We start from the raw sequence: 21,802 nt of genomic DNA, 5'->3' as shown, positions 1-21,802 counted from the left end.
AAAAACATTCATCTCCACTCCCAGTTTCACTGAAATTAATATTTACTGAGAGAGAATATTTCCTGATTTTGTGTTTGACATTCTCCTATTAAAGCCTGCGTGTGTGAGCATCTCTGACTCGCCGCTATGGGAGTTCACACCTTACCCTGCAGGCCCTTTTGTTTCCTGGCCGGTAATAGGTTCAATAAGATGAAAATTTAAAGCAGGGAAAACGAGAAGTTAACTTGGTGAGAATGACTTGATAGAAATCACATGAGCGTCTAGCGCTGCGCCTACACGCCTCTTCACTTTAACCAAACAGAGCTGAAGGTGAGAGAGCTACTGGAGGATAGATGAAGACGGCGTAATCATGCGTGGGAGTGAGATACAACCAACACTTGTCAATCATCATCAAGCACCCTTCTAGATGCTCGCGGTTTGACTTTCCTCATCATTCAGGATAACTTCCAGCTCGACACACTCGAGGTTTCTTTTCTTTTCTTTCTTGATTTCGATGAAGTTATTTTTCACTTTACTTGAGCATGTTGAATGTGACACGCACCTTATTTTGAGTCACAAACACACTTGCATTTTCCCTGCAATGTTTTTCAGAGAGGAGAAAAGGAGGACTGGCAGCTGAAGATAAATGCATTTTTCATTATTATAGATTCTCTCCACTTCTCCGCTGGCAGTGAGAGCAACCTCTGCTTAAACATCTCTTCTCTGCCCCTCGGCGCTTCCCCACGTTTGGATGCTGGCCAAGCAAAAAAAAAAAAAAAAGAAAGAGAAAAAGTAATTTAAACATTACAGGAAATTAAATCTCACATTTCCAATTTTTACCCTAAAGTTTAAGTACAATGAAAATGCCACCCATGAATTATGGAATCAAGCTGAATTTCTCCTCTAAACTCTAAACGGTAAATCTAAGTGCCCTTGACAACAAGGTGGGCACTCGGAGGCTTTGCCGTTCCCATCCTCTGATGTGATGCTACAGCCAATCAGGAGCAGGAAGAGCGCGGAGAATAATACCATTTTGCTCGGCTGCGTTTCTCTACTTGAAATATGAAAGAATATCAGATGAGAGTGATCACTATCGGCTACATTTTTTAATCTGATTTGTACTTCTCTCGCAGTGGGGAGAATGCTGCACGATGACGTATAGCTTAACATATATTTTCATGGCAAACTGTTGAATCGCTCACGAAGACATCATCTGCTCAGCCCAATTTATGACAGCATCTAATATTATATTTTATATTAAGACCTTATAGCAGTGGTTCATAGTTATCCTAAAATCACCTGTTAAAACATGTCTTTGCTAGATTTCATTCTCTGAGCACAACATTACGGCAAAGATAATACATTCACTTGAAATGTCTCACACCAAGACCAAATTATATTTACTGCTAAATCACATTTCTGATGGCGCCGCGTTATTAGAAAATTGCATGTTGTGCGTTTGATTTATGTCCCAGCATATCTAGAAGAGGAAAAAAAAAAAACACACACACATCCACCCTCCCACGCTCGCAGGTGAGATGAGTTCCTACAGATTGCTTTTAGTGTCATCCTCCGGGCTAAGTGTTGTATATTAAAGAGACAACGCAGTGGATTGTCACCCTGGCGCCCCACCACCTAGCAATGGGCCATCTTTAATTATGGTCCAACGGAGGTGAATGCATTAGAAAAGGCCTGACAGAGCGGCCGGTGTGTAGATTATTTTAATTTGTGCCACGCCTCTAGGTGAGCGATGCAGCCGGCCTTGACCCTCCTCTGACTGCATGGATTAATGCCTGGTAATGACTGCTGAGGCTATCATTGCAGCGGGCATCATTAATTATCCTTATTGATTGTTGCTCTCGGAGATAAAGCATTCTGCTGACTGGAAAATACCCTGCATGTGCAAGGTCAAAGTACACACAGACAAAAAAAGAGGAACTTAGGTAATGGCAATGAGACAACAACACCTACCATTTTCCAATAGACAATAAAAAATAAATATGGTTGGTGCCCATTGCACATGTCCTGCCGTCTTCCCCCCGTCCGTTTAATAATAATAACGGATTGCATTTATATAGCGCTTTTCGGGGCCCTCAAAGCGCTTTAAACTTCATTCACTCTCACATTCACACACTGGTGGAGGCAAGCTACAGTTGTAGCCACAGCTTCCCTATCGCGCCATCGGCCCCTCTGGCCATCACCAGTAGGCAAAGTGTCTTGCTCAAGGACAAAACGACCGAGACTGTCCGAGCCAGGGATTGAACCGGCAACCTTCCGGTTACAAGACGAACTGCCAATTCTTTGAGCCACAATCGCCCCGGTTTCTCCTGCCACCTGTCTCCTCCTCTACCCCTCAAATCTGTCTCACAGTTTCCTGCAATCCAATCATTTTATCCCAACTGGGAATTTAAGAAACCCGAGCAGGTTTGGTGTACATTGTACAGAAGGAAGATAAACTTTTATATGACAGAAAAAAGTGGTGAGTATTGAGGAAGCAATAGTGAAGCAACATGCTGTGTAAGACAGAGAAGCCAGGTGGATGATGGTGGGAATGAAGAGTCAGGGAGCAGAGGAGTCAGGCAAGCTGGCAGGCAGCTGTAGCGCTCAGGCGGATTATGTTTCTGTGGCTACCATAATGGAGGAGACAGCAGGAAGTCATGGTTTTATATTTACACTACCCTACTACATCACCCTGCCCTCAAATACACAGAAACTGGCACACACACCCATGTTACTAATATTCCACTCTGTGGAACAGTGTCAGAGCACAGGGTCAGAAATCACCCGATACACTGGTAAATTCCAATCCTGTCACCAAACAAGAACATCAACAATGATGCAAAATCCCAAACCGGATTTAATGTTTGTTTTTACATCTAAAGAAAGGGACTGGAAGCAGCTAGTCTCCTTTGGTTGGAGGAAAACAAGAAACAGCCAGTCACAGCAATATCCATATATCAGCCAAGTGACATGTTTTGTTGTCAAATCCCATAGATCCCAGATGTTAAAATGCCTGACTTCAAAACAAAACTAAGCATGTACTCTGGTCCCAGAATTGTTTTGGTCTCTATAGCTAATTGACAGCTGTTCTGGGGGGAGTTATTGTAGAAATGAACCCAATGAAATAAAGCTTAAAGTTAGGCACTATTAGGGGTGTAGCACTAATTCAAGTAACTGAACTCGACCTCTTGAGCACCGTGACCAATGACCATTGTCTGGCTAGGATGCAATCGTGGCAGGTAGAAGCAGGATTTGGTGCAGGCCAACTTTTCCTAATTTTTTTCACACACTTGATCTTCAGAGCCCAACATGGCAGGGCTATGTAGCACTAGGGACCTCAATCAGGAGCAACCACCAACTAAGACGGTCGTTTATACCCTGCTGCTGATGAGCCACTCCTAGCGCATAACATGACGAACATATTCAACATTTCCTAACATGAGATTAATCCATATAATAATTTTACACATATAAGCTACAACAAAAACTGTCACCAATATCACACCCACAGATACTGCATTTTCATAATGACATAACCCTAAAATCACCAGAGCCTGAAAACTAAAATATATGTTACTGAAAAATTGTTGCTTGGTCTGAATTAAAAGTGATTTAGTGGTTTTTTTTTTTGAGTTGCTACTATAGGGAGACTTAAATAAATATCCCACAGATACACTTTTATTAACGATTCTTTACAAAGGAGTGTAAAAACTTTCCAAATGCCTTAACTATTCATTTAAAGTGAGGTAAAGAGTGGGTTAATAGCAATCCTACCAGGGTTCAGATTGTCTGCTAAAGTCCAGCCATCTGTGAGAAAATCTGACTTGAGCTGCATCCAATCCATTCAGTCCCCCAGTATGAACATAGAAGGAGAGTGCAAATTTAGGCTCATTTGAGAGTATCTGTTAACTGTTAGCCTACCACCTTCATGTGTGTACCTCAGTGTTTACGGTTGAGTGTCTCCTATTCCCGGCTCAGACAGGCAGATAGAGCAGATGGGAAGTGAGTGTGACAGAAATGTATTTTCTTTTCAAAAGCTGGTTGGAGAGGCTGCAGAGCACCTCTCTTATTCTCCCTCTTCACTGCCTTCTCCTAAGCCTGTGATTGGCATATCCTCATATGTGGATCCTGTTCTTCCTGTGACTTGCTCCTTTGTACAACTAGCCAATGTCAAACAACAAATCCATCCCAATCCCAATGTGGAAGACGAGGAGAGAGGGAACCACAGCAAAGGGGAAGAATATGCAGATGCTTGGTCATAGAGGCTGACACAGTCCTGCAAAGAAATAAATTGGTTTTTCATGTTCTTAAAGTGATATTAAAGATGTATTTAAGTCAACATTGGCTTTTTTTTTGGTGGTCTTGATCCATAAATGTACTTGTCTAGGGCAGCAGACAGTGGAGGTAGGGCAAGACGAAGGAACAGTCTATCTTTTTTTGTTAGTACCTGTTTGAAGTATATCAGAAGGAGCTTTTCAAGGTCTGGAAATTCATTACTGGACAGGAGCTTTGAAAGAGGTCTGTTGGATGTGTATGGCTTGCTGTGTATTTGTGCGTATGTGTGTGCGTGTGTATATATACGTGTGAGTGAGCGCAAACCTGCAGCCCATTGTATTCAGAGTGGAATTGCTAAGCAGTTGCCCGAGGCCATGAGAAGGCAGCTACGACCAGGTATGGCTAGCCATTACTGCAGGGCATCAGAGTCTGTGAGACTCTCTGGAGAAAAGATCATACAGACCATACACATCCATATAGATAGTGTGTGTCTATCTGGGTGTGTGGACGCTTTTGTGCGACAAAGACAGGTAAAAAAAAAATCACTGAAATCATAAAACTTATACAGTATCTGTATCACATCAGCCTTGATTGTGATCTAATTGAAATTAGCTGTTTGATTTGGATTAGGCAAACCATGTGTGAATATATACGTGTGTGTAGGACTTCAATAGTGAGAAAAGGAATCAAACTGTACATCTGTGTACAAATCAATACATAATGAAAACCCTGCCAGGAGATCCTGATCACAGGCAAAAGGCTGAGGGTATGACTTTAACATGGAGCTGTATACAGAAGTTTACACTGATGCAAAACAATAAACTTCTGCTTATTGTTTTACTTCTCAGCTTTTTTCATTCTTGCATTGGAAGAGGAAATTCTTGGTTAAACAGACAGACTCTAAGACATGTGTCCCAGCCACTAGAGGCCTTAGATCAGGTCTTGCATCAATCATCTAGACTGGCCTAGGAGAAAAAACTAACTATTCCTAGTGGCTTAAATACTAATGCTGCATTATACAGAGCACGGTACAGCCTTCAGATACTAACTGCAGTGTAAAATGTGCAAGACAACAAGACGATGGTATTTCACCCAAGTTTTGGGTATGCAATTTAAAGTAAATATTACCTATAGAACATTTTGGATTCACACATAGGTGAATGTGATATGTATGATAAGCACACACATGCAAAACAATTTGAGGGGTGTAGGGGGGGCTGGGGTGTCGTACCATGATGCCCATCTATCTTTCTGACATCTCCTAACCCAATCCCACTGGGGCTAACTGAATTCAATCCTCAACATTAGATAAGCACATACCCCCTCCCCTCTACACATGCGTGTAAGTGTGTGCGTGCATGTGTGTGTCTGAACATATCACACGCATAGCAGCAGGCCTAGATTGTTTCTACAGTGGAGTGTTAGTGTGCAGGTCACATAGCGAGAGGGGGAATGAGGCAGAAATCAAGAGAAAAATGCCAACAGGCCCAGAAGACAAAAAGAGACCCTGGCAGAGACAGAGGGGGAGAGAGAGAGAGGCTTGACGTTGCCTTTCCGGTGGGAGTCCATCCTCTGTTTCCCCTCTCACGCTTTCTCTCTTCCCTCCTCTCGCTCCCTCATACCCACTGCCCTGTACCCCCACCCACCCCAGCCCCCTCTTGGCTGCTCTCTGCTGATTGTTTGGGTGCTTCTTGGTGCCTATCAGGCCCATCGCTCTATGTTTCCATCAAACACAGCATTTATCTTATCATTGCCTTGACAACTGCCTATTAGTCCAAAAGAGTCTGCGGGCTCTGTGTTCCCATGGCGATGACATGGTGACATTGCCTGGCAGCTCTGCACCGCCTGCTGAGACAGTGGACCATTTTCCTCTTCTCCTCTCACCCTCTGTCTTCCTCTTTGCCCATCCTTTTGCCTCCTTTTTTTCTCCTCCCCTGCTCCTCCTTTGGCAGCAGCCCCCCCAACCCGGTCCCTGGGGCTTCCAACTCTTTGAGTCTGTGTGCACGGATGCATGTGCGTGTGAAAACATGCATGTGCATGGACAACAGATGGGGAATTCAGCAGCATGAAAGTGGGCTAAAACCTCAACATAATAATAATAACAGATAAAACAGTAACCAAAATCTTCCTTTTACTTTAGTGTGAACAAGTACAAAAATGTTAATCTTTTAATGAAAAATGATAAATAGACAATTTCAGCAATATTTCTCAGGTTTATTTTCATAAATAAAAGGAGCAGTGTTTAACACCCTTTCTCCAGTTTTGTATGATAAGCCTTGGGGGTGTTTTTGTCAGTAAGAAAGCTGCAAAACTGCTTCTAATTAAGACCTTCTAATGATTTAGATTAAATTAACAGTTCAACCATTCTCATGACCTGATCTGTTGTAATGATTCTTGTCGATTGTTGTAATGAACAATGCTTCCTTGTGCAAAATACTGTAAAAAGTCCCAAAATTATGTCCGCCTCGTCTACAGTTTTCTCTTGTTCTAAAGCCATCCAGTGGATTGTTCTGGGCTGAGAGACTTTGAGACGTCGGCCAGAATTCACACAACTTTTAACCATAAAGAACATTTGGCACTCACAATGATGTTAAAAACAAAGAGAGGTCTAAGTTTGCAGGCACGCAGTGACCATGCTTCCAGTTTTGACGAGCAAAATGGCCTTACAACTGCACGACCGTGTCCCGCAGTGCGTGCTATTCATGATGCTTATCATCTCTGTGGCATAATGTGTTCTTGTGTACTTAATAAGAAACACAAGTTCAACTCATAACAACCATGTTTGTCTGAACTGAAGACATGCAGAGTCAAAGTTAGCAGGAGGGGAAAAAGGGGAAAAAAGGAAAATAGATTTCTGTTTAAAAAAAAAAAATACCAAAGACAGAAACAATGCTAATTAGATGCTAACCTAGCGAGTATTTTCCTGTTGAGCACAGAAACAAACAACTAATCAAAAGTGGTACCAGAAATGACTGGAACATATTTTGTCCTAACTAATTACTGTCTCCTTACTGTCTTCCTCTAGTCCGGTAACTGAGCTCCTAGGAGTGTTATTACGAGCAGTTTGGTTTATTGGGTTAACAGACTGAGTTAATGTGTTTTGCCGTTTCTGCACACTCACCCGTTTCGTATGTTAAGCAGTAACACAGACACGTTTAGAATTTTATCCTGTGATCTGGCTTGTACTTTGCAAAAAAAGGAGAGAGGAAGACACACGGTAGAGACAATACTACAATTATACTTCTTATCAGCATGTTATCCTGTGCTTGGCGATTCAGTGCATTAGCTGTGATCTGTGCTCTGTCTCTGTCCTCTCTCTTTCTGGATCTGGATGAGAGAGGAAGGGGTCTCCTGTGGCAGCTCACAGGGGCCAGCTCTAATAATAGAGTGTAAATCTCAGTCATTACTTCTCTGACAGGACACTGTGTCATCATTGTCTGGCTCGCAACTCCACTCGAGTGGAGAGGGTTCAAGTTAGCGACTGTTTTCATTTCGAGTAGCCCCAGCTCGCTTGTAGTGTGGCAAATGGCAGAGGGCGAAGGGAATTATGAGCGAAGCACAGTCGGTACTAGATGTTTGATTCAAACGGCAACAGATTTTATGATCTTATATTGAACTTTGAATTGCTGCCTATCGATCCAGACAACTACCATGAGACAAAACGAAAAAGAAAAAAGTTTGCAATAATGAAAGATTTTCTTAGATTCAAACGTCACGTGCGGTTATCCCATCAAAACTGAAAAGCAGTGCTAGCACAGCAGCAGTTTATAAGGCCGGTTTCCATTAAAACAGCACACCAGTGGGACTGACATTCCACAGCCTGTTAAACAGGAAATCATCATTGGTCTCAGTAACAACAGACCATAAAATCACATTTCAGCATCCATTGATTTTTATTTCATAGTAAATGGCAGGTAACAAACCGTGGGGCCGCTGAGCGGTGCAGTGTAAATGTGCCTCTGATAAACAGTTACAGAAGTTCATCCACTCTGCTGAACTGCGGCTTGGTGGCAGAAAAATCAACACTAATCTGATGAGAGGTAGCAAAACAAATTCTACTGTTGTGCTCTCAACACAGATCTCAAGGGGGAGTGGGGCAGAGGAAAAATCAAGGCAAAGGAGTGTGTGTGTGTGGGGGGGGGTGTAGAGGAGACACACATGGGAAGAAAGAAACAGGTGAAGAAGACAAAGGAAGGAGAACAGCTAAAAATGGGAGGCAGTGAAAATTACATAAACTAAAGGAATGGGAAGAGTAAGAAAGGAGGAGGAGAGATTAGGTTTGGAGAAAGGACATAAGGGATGCAGGGGAAGATATATGGAAGAAAAAAGGAAATGGGATTGAACAATGAAACCAAATTAGATTATTCTCTCTGAATGGATTGTTTTGCTTTTTGTCTTGAACTTTAAATGGTTCCACTGCTTAAAAAGACCATACCATTACATTTTCATGTACTAACTCAGCAACGATAAAATCAAGTCTAATGCCTTAAGTAATGACCATTTTTGAAAAACATACCATTGAAATTCACTATAGTATGAAAATGAGTTTGCATACTCTACACTTTAAAAATTGACATTAGCTTTTAGTATTGTGGCCTTTGAGATCTACGCATATTCACATTATTCAGTGTTTAACTGCTGTTTTTCAGATTTGACTGACCCTTCAAAAGACCTCTCATCTATTCGAAAATCTGTGATCAAGATAAAACTCTAACAGATGAAAGTGTAAAATAAATTCACTCTGATGGATTACCCACTTTAGGTAGACTTTAAGCTCTTGAAAGTTGATGTTTATATTCACCCGGCATGAACTAGCATGAAAATGGAAGGGTGTGCTAAGTGCTGCAGTAATCCATTCTCACTTCCAGCCTCTCATATGGTTACGCTTGGTTAGGACTCATTAGTCTCACATTTTAACACACTAAACTCATATACAGTGTCATATTTTAATGTGCTATGTGACAGACTTCAAAAGGTTCTTCATAGTAGATAGATGCCAAGGTATTGTAGCCAAATGTGCTCTCGTGGTGTAGTCTCTGTCACAGGGTGCAACACAGTGGCAGGAAACCGAGACAAGTGCTGCGAATGGAGCGGTGGTTAGCCTTGTGAAAAGAGTGTACAATAAACCATGAAATCATGATCTTGTACTAATGCCCCAGTCACACTGGCCTAGAGACTAGTTGGCAACCACCTGGCAACCACCAGGACAAGGGAAAAATGTGTATTCCCTGGTTGGTGTTTTCAGGAAGTGCTGGCTGTCACTAGGTGAAAGAGGGTAGTGCTATCTTGTGATTCCTTTGGTGTCTAGCAGAATGCTAAAGTAGCCTGTAGTTTGTATGTAAGATGGAGACTTATCTGCAAACACTTTCTAACTACTGACTGAGCGGTAGTGAAACTTGAAAAATTGTGACACAAACTGGAAATGGAGAAGATTTTTCTTCAAAATAAAAGTTGTACACAATATGTTTCAAAATAAATGCCATATTTACATTGAGGGTAATTGGTCTAAGTTTTAGGTTTGTGTCGCACTTTCATGACTTCACGTTTTCACGTAGTTGGCAAGTTTTTGCAGATAAGTTGGAGCCTTCCATACAAACTAGAGGCAGCAGCAGCAACTGGTGTAGCACCATATACTTTTTGTGGCCGGTTTCACCTTGCAGAATAAGCTCTAGCAACACTAAATTGTGTAAAAACCCCATGTGTTAAAATACATAAAATGCTGACCATGTGTCAGAATGTCAAGAGTTGGGAGAGTGTGCGAGAATATCTTGTTTTGTGTGTTGCAGTGTATGAATGCTGTAAGTAATGGGTTAAAAAAAATGAAGAAAACCCTTCCTAGCATGTTCTTTTATCCCCATGTCTCCCTTTCCTCCTCTTATGTTGTTTCTTTTAGCCTCTTTTGTCTCTGTGCTCTTTTTGGGGAAAAATGCCAGATCAACAGAAACGTCACATCCAGGATAGGGGGCTTACTTTTGTATCTTCTAATTGAAGTGCCTTCCTGCCTTAGTGTCTGACGGCTGCTTTTGACAAGTGATGTGTTTTTTGAAAGTGAATCAGCTTTCTTCAGCTCTGAGTGCTATAGACAGCAGAGATCAGTGAGGGTCAAGCTGAATGTTGGTCTCTATACTGAATTTCTACTGCCTCCCGCCATTACAAGACTTGTCATTCATTTTATCATTAATCCTGCCTCCTTCTTTCAGCGGATACATTCTGCTCATGAGTCTTTCCCCCTACAGCACTTCATATTTGTTTAAAGATATTTTCAAATAACTAATGAACCAAAGGACCAAAGTGTCATGTCAAAGGAGCTGTTTGTGGTGGCTAGACCCCCCAAAATGCTATCATAAGACTCAAGTCTCCGCAACTCTTTTGATGTTTACTGATTTGGTTTGACCTCACAGATGTTGTGGTTCTTCAGTGTCACAGTTTGTCGTTATATATTGAATAAACCTGCGGTATGCAACCAGCTCTGTACCAAACTGTAGATACAAAAAATGAGTTACTAAAAAACCCAGAGCTGTAGGGGAAAGGAATACTGGACCTATGTTTATTGGGTGGATTGGATGGTGGAAAATGAAGGCTGAACCAACATCACAGACATTACCGTGACACTTGGATGTCCTCATTAAGAGTTTCTAGCAAGAGGAAATTTGTGTTTAAGAATTGCTTACAAAAAAGTTTCTGGATAAAAAAAAACAAGAAGAAAAAAAACTTCACCTCAGTGACATTGCAAAGTTGTAACCTCATGCATTTGAGTGCACCCATAATCCTACTGAACTAGTTGAATTCTAATACAAACAACAGCATTCCTGAGTTATGATGCTGACATCGCAGACAGACAGGCGACAATTCTAAGAGCCCAATATGCTAAATTCTCTAGGCGCAGACAAAATGAAATTTAGATGTACAAAACTGTACGCAGGTTAAAAGTGCTCCTTGTTTTGTTTTGGTTTTTTTTATTTAAATAAAAACAGGCTCTGGTAATACTAGTCTGCGTACACGGAGAAGATGTTGCGTGGACATCTGTTCAAAACCAGGTACTAATCATTTTTTATTTAGTCTCCCTTTTTGAGCAGGAAAAGAAATAAAAAAAACTTTAATGTAAAAAAATTAAATTCTTTTAGTTCTTCTTCACACAACTGAAAAAAATAGACAATGTTTTTTGCAGATAGGAAAAGGCAAGCAACAAGCCAGCAGTACTTTCCACTGATCCTGATCAGCTGATCCACAGCAACATGTATCCCTAATTCTGTAATAATGATATAATGGGAAAATACACGTGTCTAACTTTTTAGGCACATATTGGATAATTTCTCATAATTTAAAAATACCACAGTACCATGGCGAAATGACAATAAGTCATAAGTCCATTTTATGTCAAATATTCAGGTCTTGTGGTTGTGGCGGTGCAGGACAGAGCTCATCCATACCCTGCAGCTTCTGTATGCATAATCCCATCTTTGCCTGGACTGTTTGGCATTGCTCCGTCAACAGTCAGAGCGAACTTTCAATTATATCTTTGACCAACACACACAGTCAGTCCCCCTCACTGGAAGTCAGCCATGTCCACATGGACTGGAAATATGGTAGGAATCAAGTCTTTTTTTGTCTGGACATTTTCCTAAATTTGACTCCCTTTGCTTCTCCTTGGCGTCTTCCCACTTTCCCACTCCAGGTCTGTGTATGTGATATTATGAAGAACAGATTTTCCCGAAAGGAAATGAAAGGGTTTGTTAGAAAGAGAGAGAGAGAGAGAGAGAGAGAGAGAGAGAGAGAGAGAGAGATCAGAGGGCCTGTGTTGAGGCTGACAACAGACTAGTTTCTTTGCACCAACAACCCACCCACCCAGCAGCCAGCCAGCCTTCACAGGGCTGTATAAATCCACATGCAGGTCACATTACTGCTCTCCTTCATCAATGTTTACTGGCATGTTAAAGATTGTAATAACATTGGTCAGGGCAGAGATTTTTAATTTAGATGGGTTTTTTTTAAAGAGTTTGTACGCCAGCTGTGGCAAGGAGCGAAGTAGACAGAAGGAGACAGATTCTGGCAGCAGGGAGAGAGGTGTAACCGCATTTGGATAGAGATGAGAACGAGGCCTGCAAGGTCACGCTCTATAAACACTCTTCAAATCAGGATGCTAGACTTTTGTTATACATACTAGGTTCAGTCAACAATTTGTGCATGTCTTCGTGTTTTCGGTGGTCATTTGAGGTAAAACAATAAAAGCAGCTTGAGTCATAGCAGTAAACATTCAGCTACAGCAAGAAAATAACCCACAAAAACAAATAAGCAGAGGCCAATCAGTAATTCCCCTCATTACAGCTGCCATGCCTCTCTCTCTCCTTCCCTTTCTCTCCTGGTTTAACTTTCGTGTTAATGCTTCAAGCTGAAACGCAGTTTATCAGTGTATTTTCTTTGGGTAGCGGGCCATAACTCTGCTCAACTTAGATATATTGGAATTTGATCAAATACTTGAAAGGTGGCATACGTACTCTGTGCTTATTTAAACTGTAAGGTTGAATACACAAATCAGACTGTGTGCTGTGATGAGATGAGGCGCGCGCACACACACACACACACGCACACACACTTGCACATTCCCCTCTGCCCTATAGATCGTTGCTTTGGCTGAAGCTTGAAGAGCCTTGCCTTGTTCAAGGTTTTACACCCACTGTTCTGTTCCACTGAGCTGTGTAACCATAACAGTTTAATGACATGCTATTACACGGCTATCACACTTACGGCATCATGTTAACACCCTAACCACTGCCTCGGTCCCACACAGACAGTAGGTTAAATCAGATTTAGACCCCAATCTTACTCGTTTGGCCCATTGTTTGGTACTTTCTATAGCCCTGGCTTCTTTTTCCAACCCCCATTTCCTTTTTTCATTGTCTTTCATTTTTTCTGATTATTGGTTTGTCAACTAATAATGTACCCAAGAATGCCTTGTTAGGTGTCTTTATATTCTAAACTACTGCATAATAACTCCATGGAGAATTATGCACCGTTAATGCTACAGCATCAAAACAGAATGTGAAATACGTTTAGGTGATAACCGTGTTAATGCAGCGTATTTATTTGTATTGCAGCATTTGTACCTTGTGCTATTGTTACTTTTATATAAGTAACTGAATAAGTAACTGAATAGATCTTTCACCACTGCCTCTTCGTCAAACTTGGCTTATCCCGCCTTTTTGATTCATCATCAAAATAACAAAATACAAAGAAAGAAAGAAAGAAAAAATAGCTTGTGTAGTCTGGCACACACAACAAACAAAGCTGGTCTGACTTGTTTATTTTGATGCATTAAACCTGACCCACAGAATTGGCCACAATGGCCAAATGCCTACCCTTGAAGCAGAGCTAATCACTTGTGATTTATTTCATACTTCCATTTGATTTGGGGCTGTTTTGGGGTAATCAGACTCTGACATTGGGCCCTGTGCTGTGGCTGAGCTGTTTACATAGCTTTGCTGGAGACTTGCTGACAGTGAGGAGGGGTGAGACGATGAGCTGCTTTCAAGGCCTGGACAGTATCTGGATATGAGCTGGCTCGCTAAGGGGAAGGACAGGTCAATGAGGGCAAAGAATCAGGGTCAAAACATGCAGGACAAAGGACAGGAAAATGAGGAAACCAGAGTGAAGTGGAATATTTTCTAAAGTAAAAATCCACAGAATAACTTTGACATGGTTTAAAACAGCTGTAGAGAGTGCTTTGTTTCTTTTCCCAGTTTCTGGTTTGGTGGTACCCTGTTAGTCTCCCCATTGTTAAGGATATTGTTCAAGTTATGTGGACGCTAGTGGGCCTACAGATAAATCTAAGCTTCCCTTACAACAGGAAAATCATACATCTGTGGGGGTCAGTTATGCCGAACCCTTCTAGTCTTGCCACTCTGCAGCCATCTTAGCAATGCCTCTGGACATTTATTTGGGCAGTTACTTTTGAAAGGTCTGCTTAAATGATTAGGGAGAGAGCTAAAACTGTAATTTATTAAGTTACTGGGATATATCAGCTGCACGTCTGCAATTATCAGCCAAAATAAATAAATAAATAAAGGTCTAATGTTTATGCCCAGAATTTTTCTTGAAAAAGCTTTTCTGCACTGCAAGTTGCGCAAAGTTAAACAACATTATGGCTTCATTAACAACTGAAAAAATACTATGCTGAATAACTTCATGAACACAGTAAGCAAAGAGAGACTGTAAATGCACTTAAATGCATATTTCCTGCGCTAACAAGTAGATGGCTGTCACCGCACAATTTCTCTTTTGACTGTTGGCTGGCTTTTAATTTGGAGGGGCATGAAAACCTTCATCCTCACTGTTGTGTAAGTCTCCCGAACATTCACTTTGAATGACTTGTTTCGTAACACACCACTAAATACAACAACAAATAAACCAAACTAAAACCTCATTGTCCAAGACTGGCCTACGTGTAATGGTCACTATAAGTGTCTTATATGGTGAATGACAAAAAATGGGCTACAAGCGTGCATGAAGCTGCTGGTCCACCTAATAAGCAGTGAAGTCTGTCTCTGTCCTTTACAAAGTGCATGCTGTTCACAAAGCTTAGATTATAACTCAATACCTGATTAGAGTCGGTTAGTAGAGTCTGATTAAAGAAACTAGTTTAATTAATATTCAAAGTTCAACACTCCAAACCTGAATGTGATGTTAACAGCAGTCAGTTTTTCACTGTTAATGGCCCCAAAAATTCAGAATGATGGCCTTTTCCTACTTTCAAATCTTCTTAAAGCAAAAATCGCTCACTTGTCAAGATTTACATTAGCCTTACTTTAGGGTCTCCCTTTTCATATCGTCCCATAAGTAGTTATCAAGCCACTGACTGCAGCAGGATCTCAAGTGAGCTGAATGTCCACGCCAAAGTAAAATAAGGAGCGAGAAGATCTGAACTCCCACTGGCTGCACGGAACTGGAGAAAACTATAAAACTAAGCAGAAATAAATGTTTCACTCTCCCTAATTTTACTCGTAGGATTTTTTCCTCTCTCTTTTTTTTTGGCAGTGTCCCCACCTTCTAGAAAACGATTTGATGCTAAATGCACAACTGTAACAAGTTCCAAAAAGTTAAATTCCCAAGACAGAACACATAGTTGGAGCTGTCACACAGGCATTTTTTTTCCTCAATAGTAAAAGACCCCAGCAGGAAAAGTCAGCAGCCCCCTCTGCACCTGCTTTAGCAAAAGGCCCCAGGTCACTGACTGGAAAAGAAAAGAGGGAAAGAGAGAGACAAAAAGACATGTTTGTGAACTTTCCACTGTGAGCGAGTGGAATATTGAACATTTCACATTGAGTTGCATCAAAAACCTGAAAAGTTTTGGAGAGGCTAATCAATTTACCAAAAGGTTTTTATTTGACTGCAGAGCAAGAGTCAAATCTTTGAAAAGCAGAGGCTGACATCCTTGAAAAAAAGAGGCATGCACTGAACCCACGCCTTTGTGTTCTTTAGTCTTTGTTTGTAGAAGGTTTGTACGTGGAGGAGGAGGTAGTTGGCTCCGAGTATCAACCTCAAGTAATATCACACACATGCACACACGCACGCACACACACACACACACACATTTGTTCGGTCTTTAAAAGAAATGTATAATGCTGTTAGATATTATTTTAAGTCGAGGTACTGATTTCAATGCCAAATGTCAAATCAGATGTAGATGACTGGGAGGGTTTTTTATGCTAATAAGGTAGTTAATATTCTGATGATATGTCTACATGAAGCCTGAGTGTGTTTTAATATCCCAGAGAAGGTGTGTGTGTGTGTGGCTCCCTGCACATAGAGACAGGGATGGTGCACCCAGGGGCGAACCGACGCGCTAGCTAGCCTGCGTCGGCTCGACTGGAGCGCCTCGCTGTTTTACCGCAGGAAGTAACACAAAAGAGCAGCAGGAATGTTTATGAACACCTCAGTCCCCGAGGACCTACGGGCTGACCTGATTATCGCCTGCCTGTAATTCCACAGTCGGCAAGGTGCTGCTGCTCCTGGAGGGGTTTGAAGGGTGTGTGTGTGTGCGTGTGTGTGTTCCATCACTGATAAGTATCATTAAACATCATTAGAGGGTTGGAAGAGTCTCGGGCTGCTTTGGTTTTGTGTGTAAGACTGTTTCTGTCAGACGCACTCTAGGAAGATCACTACCAGCACAGCCCCGAAGACGCACACAAACACATTTAAACACACACATGCTGTGAAAAGCGGGTATTTATCAGTCAAGCTTGTTTTGTTATTGCATGCATTCTTTTGACATGAGCTCTGACTGTGGCCTTTGTAAAAGAGGAAATCAAATAACAGGGCCAACAGGAGCAGAGCTACAATCCCCTCCAGCATATACAAACAGAAATAAACCTAGGCTGTCTATATCTAACAATAGGACAACAACTTTTACTTCAAGGCTATTGCGAAGTTTGAGCAGTCATTTAAGAGGTTTGTGTATATTTGTCTACTTGTGTATTCCGAGATGGCTGGCATCTTCTCATTCATTTCCCCAGACAGCTATTTGTTAAGTTATGTTTAGTATTCACTGCCAGGATGTGTCATGAGTGATTCTGTTGATCAGCTGTTGATTTGTGAGCCGTTCCAGGAATGCTGCGGTTAACTGGTTCAGCATGTTTCGAATGCGGGGAACAGCGAGGAGGACCAGGACCTGAATCAGGCCCAGTGACCTACGCTGTGTAGCGAGAGCAGCAGCCACGAAACATCTTTATCCATCATTGAACGTAACGTATCCATGTGCAGACCAACTGACACAACGCTGAGATCAGAGGAGGCCAAAGTGTAGCTGGGTGCTGCCATCTTCTGGCCGGGCGCCATCTGAGGCGAGCAAATGCATCTCGGAGAGAGTATCGTGTGCATTTTTAAATAAAACTCCATCCTAGTTTGGCTATTAGAGCTTCATAGATTAGTGCAGAATTTTCTGCAATCACTCATCAGATGTTATCAAAGGTTTTGGAGAATAATTTAAATCCTGCTTCAAACATAAAACAGTTTTGATGAGTGTGCAGACTATGCAGTTTCTTTCTGTTTGTGTAACAAAGACAGAAAAAAGGCCCAAGCCACAACAAGCAACATATAAGACTTCAAAGCATCAATAAACTGTATTTCTTTACAGCAAAAAATGCTGTATGTCCTCAGGTGTTTGTACAGTATAGAGAGCAGCTGGGAAAAAGCTCCTGGCTACCTCTCCCCACTTCGGTTGAGCGCGTCAAGTTAATGCGTGGCGACGCTTGGTGAGTTATTGCGCTGAGTACCAGGCCGCTGGTTCTGCTCAGAGGCCTGGTTTGATCTTTTATTTACACTCCTTTTTGCTCAGGATTTCAGAACAGTTTTCCCAGCTCTTTACAGTCAAACTACAAAGCAAGACCCCCGTCTATGGCAGGCATGTTGAACAAAGAAAAAGACCACTGGTTTGGCTGCTCGCTTCAAAAACAAAGCAAAAAAAAAAAGAAAAAATAAAAGAGAGAAAAGCTGCATCGGTTTAACCGCTTTGGACTCCTTGTTGGTCTGGTGAATAGGTTGAGGTGAGCGTGACAGCTTAGGAGAGAAAGGTGAGCGGATGGATGGATGAAGAGACAGCTATGAACCAATACTGTAAATCTATACCGACAAACAGCCTAACAGACTTCGAGATGACACACGCTACAGACAGAAAGACAGGCGGACTATTACAGAGTGAAGGTGTAGGACAAACTATTTTGCCTGCAAGTACGGTTGCATATTCACTCAAGTGGCTGTCTGCATCAGAGAAACAGCGCCAGGACCTAAAACTATTATTCTGCCATTAGTTTTCTGCAGGTCACGATTGTGGCATAATGCAATAGCATTCATCTATTTCATTCATTTTAGTTCTTAGAGAGCGACACACAATTTAATTACCCATCCTCCTCCTTGGCTGTGGGAGCGAGAGCAAGCGCCTCGCCCCCTCCCTCCGCTCACTCACTTCTCGTAAAGGATCGAGGGTGCCGAAACAATGATGGATAGAGTCTGAAAAGTGCATTATTTCTGATGCATTTTTGATTATTTCTACCCTTTCCCTTTTTTCAGGTAATGCAATAAGCCTGATACGCTCTGAGTTCTGTCAGAGACATGGATATTGCAACAGCTCAGCCATCACTTTCTATCGGCAGGAAAGTCATTGTTTCTGAAACAAGGAGTTCTCCTCTTTTTTTTTAATAGCTCTTTTACTCTTTTTCTCCCTTTTTTTCATTTTTTTCGCCTATGTGCGTCTGTCTGTCTTCGCGGCCTTTGTGATTTTGTCTGTCTGTCTCCAGCTTGGAGACATTCTCATTTGGACCGGTGCCTTAGACGCCCCAAAAGACTGCCACAACAGTTCCTCATCGAAACAATTTCAAGGACCTCTTCAAAGTGAATGAATCAATAGTGCTCATATGTGGGGTTAAAGCAGAGGTTACGCTGATGTTGTTCAACTCCAGACACTCCCTTAGCCCCAACATGCTAGCCACAGCCAGTGACCTCTTGTTTGGTTAATATAATTCATTCTGTAAATAGAAGATATCAGTCTATCCAAATATAACCCCACTTTGCCCTAACCAACAACTAAAGAAAAAAAAAAATATATATATATTTAAAAAACACAAAGCACAGAGCGAACCTTTGGGCTAATACTCTTATGTCTAAACTTGGTTTATCCACAATCAAACAATGCAAATGTTTCTGATGTCTGAAATGTAGGTGCTTCCAGCCAGCATTGATCCACAGCCCTCAGAGCTATTCTCAGCCAAACCAATTGTGGGTGCAGTTCTCGATACACAGATTAGTTTAACAATATTTCCCTCACTACACATATTGCACTTTCTTCATTTGCGATTACATCTGGGAAAGAAAATGCCGTAGTATTCAAAGTAAGAACTTTATTCTTTATCAGTTATTTACATTGATAATTCACTTTGAATTTATAATTTGATTAATTCCCCAGTAGTTTTTCAATATTTCTGTAGGTCAGTCTCTTAACAGACACACATTCTGGACGATGGCTCCTGTAACAAGAAGAATAAAAACTAAACTAAAACACACAGTGATAAGAATAAACACAATGACGTCTATAATGACTTCTGAATGGCAAAAGAAGCCTTTGGCAAGACTCGCGTGAAAGGATTTAATAGGCTATACTTTTTAATAGCTGTTAATACTAAATGATGCTGCTAAATTTCACTATGATAGCACCGACCTTTAAAATTATCATCAGTGCTGTAAACGTTAAAAAAAAAAAATCTCTAAGAAAAGCAAAGCGTAGGTGTAACGGCAATATTAATAACATCTGAATTCCTATACTGCTTCAGTTTTATGGTCCTGGTACTGTGTGTGATTGCTCACTGTCACACTGATATGACTTACTGGGAACTATGACTATTTCTGATGTTGTTAGCAACACTGCTTTTCCTGCTATGACAAGTCATGCTTGCTGTCAAAAAGGATTGCTGTCATCTATAAATATACTATACAGGCTTTAGTCTTTGTTATTCTCTAATACTAAAAACAGGCACAAAAGGAAACTTTATGCTAATCTGAATTTACAATAGAATTACAGTATAAATCTATAGTTGGTATGTATGGGTGACAGGGTGGTACTGTGGTTAACACTATCACAGCACAGCAGGCAGGCTCTTTGTTCGAACCACACTGTGTGGAGTTTGTACTGTGGTAGGAAGCCGGTACAGGCACAGGGAGAACATGCAAAAGACAGAGATGTGACGTAGATACATTGCTCGAGTGTGCAGAATAACATGCTGTATGAGTGCAGCTTAAAGCGTTTTGGTCAGTCTTAAAAAATAAGCTTTAAATATGACACGTTTGTAGTACAGATTAAGCTTTCCTGCAGTCTTTAATGGCATCCTGGAAATCACCCGATGTCTGCTCTGATCCATATTTATACAACTTCCACTTTTGTCTCTTAACAATAAAATGTTACCTACCAATGCTAAAATAATGAAAATTGCATGTCTTTCCCATAGAGATCTTTTTCTGATTAAAAGTGATTAAAGATTTATTTTGTCAGGATTTTGTTGAATTAGCATTAATTTTAACAGATGAAACAACACGTTACATCAAAATTACGTTACGTTCCTAAAGGGTAAAACGAATCACATCACAATGATCACATATTAAGCACTGACATATATTACTTGTTTCTTCCTGATGTGTAACATCTGTTCTGTATGTCTTCACTGCGCAGGTTCGGCATTGGACCTGAAGCTCACCACAGAACCAATATTTGGCACAGCTGTGCTTCTCTCACACTGTGAGAGTATGTCCTGTACCTTCCTAACCTTCTCCTCACTTGCAGTGTTGCACACCACTTTTCTTTGATTCAGCCAACAGCTCTACACATACAGAGCTGCACCGCACCACTGGGTCACGAGTACAGGTGAAGCAGTCCGGGTGAGCTTGGCAAGGGAAAGCAGAAGGCTGTCTTTAGGACGTGAGACTCAGATGTGCTCTGAAGCCTCATCTTGGCATCCCACTTCACACGAAAACACAATGTAATCAGGTAAGGCAATAATATACACTCTACCCAGCATTGGCTGGGCTCCATGGTGTATTTTATTGGCTGCAGTCCTTTTTTTTGTAATATACAGTGAAAAGGGATGATTACTCATTGTTTAATTAGTGCATGTGAAGCATAATCATTCAGGGTAAGACCCAAGTGTGCAGAATGCAAATTGATTTTCTGATGAATTAATGAAAGTATAATATAGCTTTATTGTGTTGTGTTAGTTGAGTCCCTCCAAAACAGCCTATCAGCTGGTGCCCTTTTACTGAAGAATGGCATAATGGCATTATCTTCCTGGCCCATCAGGTGATCTCAATACACAAAGCTCAAGTCATTTGCTCCATTATACAAAAGTTGCTGAAATACCAGCTGGTAATAAGGTTAGTCCATCATCTGTTTCTAAATTAAAGGGTCAGAGCACAAGTCAGTCACAGAACTTAACTTTCTTGCTACAAGATACAATACACGAGCCATATGAACACTTCTATTCACCAGCAACCAGAGTCCTCAGGATTTTCTGCTGTCTCACACACATTCAACAGGCCCACGGTCTCCTGACACAGCCTCTCCAGTGACATTTCGTCAGAGGGTGAGCGAGGCATCCCGACCGTGTTGATGTGATTGGCTTTGTGCTTTCCTGTCGCAGAGGCCGGGGAAGATTGATCATGGGGTGTATGGTTTTTGTGTGTGTTTGTTTGTGTGAGAGTGTGTAGGAAGTATCGAGGTGTGTTGTAGAGAGGGAAACAGGCTGTAAAGGTCAGGCTCTGAGGTGAAGCCTCTAATATTGACTCTACAAAGGTTCACTCTGATGAGTGTCTAATACCTCTGAGCCCACAGGTCTATGGCGTGAACACAAACATATTTTTAATTCTATGTTTGTGAGGACACTCACAGACACAACCGTTCCCAAGCCCCTTTACCAAAGGTGACCCATCACAACTAAATACCTACTGCTAGCCTCTAAAGCTAATTCTAAGCTTAAAACGAAGCCTTTTTAGTGTTTTTCTTTTAATACTGCCA

The sequence above is a fragment of the Simochromis diagramma genome, unplaced genomic scaffold (assembly GCF_900408965.1).
Source record: "Simochromis diagramma unplaced genomic scaffold, fSimDia1.1 OVJJ01000344.1, whole genome shotgun sequence".
Classification (NCBI taxonomy): domain Eukaryota; kingdom Metazoa; phylum Chordata; class Actinopteri; order Cichliformes; family Cichlidae; genus Simochromis; species Simochromis diagramma.
Note: the sequence above shows the minus strand (reverse complement) of the source record.